Source organism: Cotesia glomerata, linkage group LG1 (genome assembly GCF_020080835.1).
Source record: "Cotesia glomerata isolate CgM1 linkage group LG1, MPM_Cglom_v2.3, whole genome shotgun sequence".
Classification (NCBI taxonomy): domain Eukaryota; kingdom Metazoa; phylum Arthropoda; class Insecta; order Hymenoptera; family Braconidae; genus Cotesia; species Cotesia glomerata.
This window is the reverse complement of record NC_058158.1, coordinates 32,371,268-32,379,171: the sequence shown is the minus strand read 5'-3', so window position 1 is coordinate 32,379,171 and position 7,904 is coordinate 32,371,268. Positions and strand designations below refer to the sequence as shown.

The following is a 7,904-nucleotide window of genomic DNA, read 5'->3' as shown; positions in this document are numbered from 1 at the left end:
AATTCAAATAAATTAATTTTTTTATTATTAAATAAAAATTCTTTGATAAATTTTTATTTTTTATCAATGAAATTTTTCAGATGAATTCATTTAAAATCAAATTTTTAAGGCAAAATTTTCTTCCACTTTGAATAGAAAAAAAAAAATTTCAAAGATCAGAAAATAAAAATACTAAATTATCAAATATTCACAAACAACTTTTTACGTGGCTAAAAATAAAAAACTTACTATACTTTTAGAAAAATAATCCATCAAACCTTTATATTAAAATCGGATTATAAATAAATTGTTCATTATTTTGGTATTAAATAATTCAAAGGACTAATGATCATTCCTAATGGCCGGAAAATATAAATTAATTAGTCTAATTCCCGTTACTGTGATAGCTTTTTTTTTTTAATTATAAAGAGTATTATTACCATTATAAAAGCTTTTCCTATTCCTCTTACACTTATCAGCTTAAAATAATGTATTAAATTAACAGAGTTAAAGGAGTTTCTTGTGTAACAAACCCTCAAGCTAGAAACTAACTATAAATATCTAATTTTTACTTTTTAATTAAAAATATAATCTTCATATTTTAGAACTTTGACGGTATAATAAACGCTAACTTATTCCTGTTAAAAAAGAAATGTTAATAAATATATAATAAACAAGTTTTAATCTTTGTACTTCTTTAGTAATAATTTTCAATGCATATTAAATTTTTATAGTAAAAAAAAATTAAATAAAACTTCATTTTTATCGAAGTTTCTACTGGCATTATAGAATTAATTTAATACTTAAACTAATTTCTTCCGTGGGTTTTTAACTAAGTTCTTTTGCACGGAAGCAAAGTTGAAAAAAAATTTTTTTTTAATGTTTTGAGAATAATCCCGTACTGAAAAAAAATATACGCCGCATATACGGGGGCAAAAAAAAGTATGTGGCGTATATATTTTATATGTGCGACGTATATGTATTTTTGTCAGCATATATGCGTATATTAGGGTGTCCGTTATTCCCCAAGTTGATTTTTTTTTCGCGATCACCCCCTTGATTTTTAGTTCTTGGCCTAAAAAAAAATATCTTACACAAATAAGCTCTTAATTACTAAATTGAACCGTGCCGAAGTCGAGTTACATTTCCCATTTAAATAACATGGGAATTTGGAACTTTTTGCAATTATTTTTTTTCTTCAAAAAAAATGTCACCACGATTATGATCGGTGCATATTCTGATGAGAAATTGAATGCTCTACAAAAAAGTTCTCTTATAATTTTTCGATAAAATCATTCCTTTAGAAGTTATTTGTGGTTAAAGTTGTGTTTATAGTTATTATCATAGTTTTGCAGTCTTGCTATAAAGTTTTTTGTGTTATAATAATTTATTTTATCTATAAATGTTCCAAAAATTTTATCAAAATGATTAATAGTTATAGTAACGTTAACAATACGATGTATTGAATACATTTTTAATAATATTGCCGCTTATTTGTATTTTTCTGTCTCTATTCACATTTATTTGTTAAGCAATTTTTAGTTGCATTATTAGAGTGCCAATGAAATCAAATTTTATAAACCAGTTGCATTTCACCATGCACGCTAGATGTCAAAAGCGATTTATTCGCTGAAAATATATATTTTTCGGGACATTTTCGAGTTAGATCTTGAAACGCAAAAAAATCTTTTGGATATTTGTTCATTCACAGTATTTATTTATGTATCATTTTGGTTTTTGGCACCTTTTGCAGCATCAGCTCTATACCAAGATATAAATTATATAAAGACTGTATCATTACAGGACGACCGTTAAGAAAATTTCTAAGGCAGTATTGCACAAATTCAAAAACCATCTGTGGTGTTTAACTGGTGAAAAAGCTGATTTGACTTTTTTCGATTCAAATATATAACTTCACGTAAAACGAAAAATGATTAAGACAGTTGGGTTCTGCAAGACATATTCCAAGAAAATTATGAAATTTTTTTTATCGAAAGATAAATATATTAACAATTCACTACCAAAATTTCAGATCGATTCACCTCACCGTTTTTGAGAAATTAATTTTCGAAATTGCATCATTTATACGCAGAGGTATAGAGAGATGGTAAAGTTAGTATGAAATCTTCCATACCACTCGAGTAATGCAAATAATTTCATACTATAGTATATAACTTCATACTATAGTATATAACTTCACATATAAAAGTTATATAACTTCACCATCTTTCTATACCTTTGCGTGTAAATGTTGCAATTTCGAAAATTCATTGCTTAAAAACAATGTGGTGAATTGATCTGAAATTTTGGTGGTGAATCATTAATATAATTATCTTTCAATAAAAAAAATTTCATAATTTTCTTGAAATATGTCTTGCAGGATCCAACTACGTTAAATTATTAAAATGTGATGAAAATTTCGATTTTGATTCCCCCTGAACGCTATATAGTTAATGCAGATAATGAAATTATCAATTCAAAAAAAAAAAGATATTGATTTATTTCTTAAATAAATTAATTTTTATTAATTCAAAATTTTGAGACATGAGCCACCAATAATGATTGTTCGGAAGGATTAGGCATTGTTAATAATCTACAATTGTAAACGATGTAGCCGAAAGAGCGCTTCGATGAACTCAAAAATACATCAACAATTTAACGCATAAAAAAGAACAAAAACAATATTTAGTGCAAATTATTCATGAAAACAAGAATAAACAAATTCATGAATACTTATCATAATGCGACATAAATATTGCTTAACAAATAAATGTAAATAGAGACAGAAAAAATACAAATAAGCGGCAATATTATTAAAAATGTATTCAATACATCGTATTGTTAACGTTACTGTAACTATTAATCATTTTGATAAAATTTTTGGAACATTTATAGATAAAATAAATGATTATAACACAAAAAACTTTACAGCAAGACTGCAAAACTATGATAATAACTATAAACACAACTTTAACCACAAATAACTTCTAAAGGAATGATTTTATCGAAAAATTATAAGAGAACTTTTTTGTAGAGCATTCAATTTCTCATCAGAATATGCACTGATCATAATCGTGGTGACATTTTTTTTGAAGAAAAAAAAATAATTGCAAAAAGTTCCAAATTCCCATGTTATTTAAATGGGAAATGTAAGTCGACTTCGGCACGATTCAATTTGGTAATTAAGAGCTTATTTGGGTAAGATATTTTTTTTTAGGTCAAAAACTAAAAATCCAGGGGGCGATCACGAAAAAAAAGTCAACTTGGGAATAACGGACACCCTAGCGTATATATATATATTATTTCAGTGTGGGATGTCATTGCAATAAAAAATTGGATTTAAATATTTTATTATTTTTTAAATTACCAGACAAACAATAAAATAAAATCCTCTCACAGCTGAACATAAATTCTTTCGGAAAAATCAAAAGTTTAATTGGATTCCGTATTTGCCTCATAAATTTTTCATTGCCGAACAGAATGCTGTTATTTATTTTCATCGTAGGTATAAACAACTCGGTCGCGTGTTACGACCCCTTCGGCGAAATTGAAGCTACTCAAATACTGAGTTAACATTTTAAGTAATTATATTTTAAAACTATTAAATATCTCATTTTAATTTTTAACAGATATAATTATAAATAATTAAGGTTTTAACTCTAATTTGTAACTTTCATAAATTTCTCAATTTATTTTAAAGTTATAAGCAATGTATCGATATAATATGTTTATAGAGTTATCAATTTATAGTTTAATCCAGAAAGGATTACAAACAAAAATTTACTTTATTAATGATCTCACTTTAGCAATTATATTTGCTTTTTTCCACTTTGATTTTTGGTTCTAATCAGCTGCTTTTGTTTGTTCTTTTTCGGGACAAGTTTTATTATCCGAATGTACAATGATAGTGACTGCGGGTTGCTAGTATTATTTTAAATTAGAAACCAATTTTTTTTAGTGAAATAGTATATTGTGCAACTAGTGCGATAAGTTGTCGAGTGTGGCGATAAGGTGTGAGCAATCGACAACATAGCACGGGTTGCACATACTATTTTTTATTACAAATGCGGTGATATATGGGCACAAATAACGGGGTCCAGAGGCAAAGCCCCGGTGAAGGGTCCCTAAAAACAAATAAAAAATTAAAAAAAAAAGAAGTAAATATATTTTGAATAATAAATACAAATGAATTAATAATAATTAACATAGTTTAAATTTATTTGAAACAATCAACACAAAATTAAACTGCTCAATATTAGTTTTTTTTACTTTCGTTAAAATAAATTGTCAAATTTGAACAATTTGAAAATGTGATATTTAAATTTTTTAAGTTTTTTGATGGGATCGCATCTAAAATTTCAAAATCAACATTTTCTTTGTCTGTTATTCCAATATCTATCGGTGTTTCCACTGCTGCTTCATTAACCGGATCAGTAAACTTGTCGCACTCAAATAACAGTTTAATTTGCGAAAAAACTCACGCATAATTTTAAAATGGGCAAACAGCTCTTTTTCAACCGCAACAGCGAGCGCTCAGATACTACTTATCCCGCATGAGTAATAAAATAGTATATTGTGCAACAAGTGCGACAACGTCGCACGAGTTGCACATACTATTTTGTATTACAAATGCGGCGATAGATGTGGGTACAAAATTGAGGTCCAGGGGCGAAGCCCCGGCGGGGGGTCGGGGGGTGGAGCCCCCCCCCCAGTCCATAAAAACAAATAAAAAGTTAATAAAGAAACAAATATATATCACATAATAAATGCAAAGTCACTAATATTAATTAACAAAAAATAAATTTACACATTGAAACAATCAACACATTAAATTTAGCTGTCACTACAATTTTTTAATCTTCTTAAAAAAACAAATTTGTTCCAAAAAATTATTCATAAAAAATTGCATTTTTTATTTTATAAAATTCCTACATGTCAATTTTAAAAAAAATTTTTTTTTGTCATAATTTATTTTTTACAAAAATTATTAAAATGATCAAATTTCTGCTCAATTAATTTTTATCACAATTAGCTCAATATTAATTAATTATTTTTACTTTTGTTAAAAGTATGAACTTTGTAATGTCAACCTCACTTCTTTAATATTGACAGTTAGATTGTGTTTTTTTTTTATTTATTTTAATTTTAGCAATTTTCACAGTCAATTGCATGCGACAAGGATAGTTTGAGTGCGCCAAGAATAATTTGCGTGCGACAAGTAAACTTGTCGTACTTAAATAACGGTTTCATTTATGAAAAAACTCATGCGTAATTTTAAAATGGGCAAACAGCTCTTTTTCAACCGCAACAGCGAGCGCCAAGATACTACTTTTCTCGCATGAGTAATACAAAATAAATAACAGCTAATTCAAGACATAAAATGATCGAATTACTTATTTATAATTTTTTTTTAGAAAGTTTTTTTGGATGACATAAGCAAACGTAAGAAACTTAAGGATGATCAAATATGAAGTAACTTCTATTACTCTCTACATAAGAAATTAATCTCTTGTCTCCGTATTTATCACAAGAGTCTATTCATTTTATAACGTAAGAACGGTTTATTATTTTGCGAGTTGCTCAATCCAACAAGATGATTACATCTTTAAAACGTAAATATTTGACTAGCTCTAATATATATAAAATTCAATATCATACCGAAGACCATTGCAGTGAAACAACAATCTCAGTGATATTATTTCATATCTGACTCAAATAATATTAATGTAAGAAAGATTTTATAGAACGTAGATATAAATGGCAAAGAGTTCAATGAAGCCACACTGTACACTATAGATCCAAGTCGGGTTATTGTATTGGTATTCCCATTGTATTACTCTATAATAAAACCAACTTGTCAAGAGTTTTCATCATATAGTACACAGACATACTTGTCTATATATATTAGGGTGTCCGTTATTTACCAAGTTGATTTTTTTTTTCGCTGATGCCCCCTAGATTTTCAGTTCTTGACTTGTTGTGTTTATAGTTATTATCATAGTTTTTCAGTCTTGCTATCAAGTTTTATGTGTTATAATCATTTATTTCACCTATAAATGTTCCAAAAATTTTATTAAAAAGATTAATAGTTACTGTAACGTTAACAATACGATGTATTGAATACAATTTTAATAATATTGCCGCTTAAGCCATTTTACAAATAATTATTTGTATTTTTTCTGTCTTTATTCACGTTTATTCGTTAAGCAATTTTTAGTCGCATTATTAGAGTGCTGATCAGATCAAATTTTACAAGCCAGGTGCATTTCACCATGCACGTTGGATGTCAAAAGCGATTCATTTTCAAGTTAGATCTTGAAGCGCAACAAAATCTTTTGGATATTTGTTCATTCATGGTATTTGTTTATGTGTAATTTTGGTTTGTGACACCTCTTGCAGCATCAACTTCATATCAAGATTTAAATTATATGAAGAATGTGTATCAATACAGGACAACTAATAAGAAAATTTCTGAGGCAGTATTGCACAAATTCAAAAACCATCTGTGGTATTTAACTGGTGAAAAATTTGCTTTGGCTTTTATTGATCCAAATATATCACTTCACGTAAAACGACAAATGATTAAAGCCATTAAAATGTGATGAAAATTTCGATTTTCATTCCCCTTAAACGCTATAAAGTTAATTCAGATAATGAAATTATCAATTTACAAAAAAATAACTTCCCGATTTTTGAAAATTTTCTATTTTCTTAGCGGGAAGTTACAAAAAACATTGATTTTTTTGTTAAATAAATTGATTTTTATCAATTCAAATTCAATTAAATTTTTTGTTCGATTCAACATAAATAAAAATTTCCAAGAGGTTAACTTTGAGACATGGACCACCAATAATGATTGTTTGGAAGGATTACACATCGTTAATAATCTACAAGTTCCCATGTAGGAACTGCCAGAGTTGATTGACGGGGCCGTGCCTGGCCCAGTACTGGGCAACCAAGCTTGGTGCACCGATATTGACCCATGCTTGGGCCAAGACTGGGTAATCAGCCTTGGCCAACCCAATGATTACCCGAGCCTGGGCCAAGACTGGGCAACTAAGCCTCGGCCGGCCCTATGATTATTTGAGCCTGAGCCAACACTGGTTTGCCATAGAATGGCCAAAGCAAGAGGACCCAGCGTTGGGCCAAGACTGGTTCGCCATAGAATGGCCGAGGTAAGAGAACCCCAGCCTTGGGCCAAGACTGGGCAACCAAGCCTTGGCTAGTCCAATGATTACCCGAGCCTGGGCCAAGGCTGGGAAGCCTAGCCATGGCCGTTGAATGGCAACCCATACTTAAGCCAGAATTGGGTTACCTAGCCTTGGCCATTCAATGGAAAATCCAAAGTTAATTAATCATCAAGTAATAGAATTTTAAACAGTAAATATTTATTGTTTAACGAATATTTGTTAGCAAATGCTAAAATTGAAAATTTATTATTGAACCAATATAATTACGTATCGTCAAAATTGATATGGTCTTAAAAAAATTAAAATATAATAATTTACAGTTGAATTTTTAATATTGATAATTTTTAACATTAAAATTTCCAATAAAGTGTTAAGAAAATATACAGAACAATGTACAAAGTCTAAAGTTATATAAGAACTTAACTCTTGCATTTTTTTGAGTAATAAACATTTGTAAAAAACAGTTGATTTTCATCAAAATATAATATTAAATAACATAAATTATATAAATAATATAAACCGTCACACTTCGTCATCATATAAATTTATTTTATGTGAATGATGAGATGTGAATCAACTTATCGGTCGTACGCCGCAGAGGTTAGTTATCGGTCTGGCAAGCGTGCGGCTTGGGTTCAAATCTCGGTTAAGGCAAATGTTATTTTCACGTTATTTCTATAATTAGTAGAATTTAGGTCTAAATAAACAGTCAAATTCTCTAAATTTGCGTTAGCT

The 7,904-nt window shown here is 28.7% G+C and overlaps 1 protein-coding gene across 2 annotated transcripts in view; it reads left to right on the top strand.

Annotated features, from left to right (window-relative positions):
- Positions 1 to 7,904, top strand: part of LOC123265979 — a 172,222-nt gene that overhangs the window by 109,320 nt on the left and 54,998 nt on the right. The gene's annotated exons all lie outside the window — the stretch shown is intronic.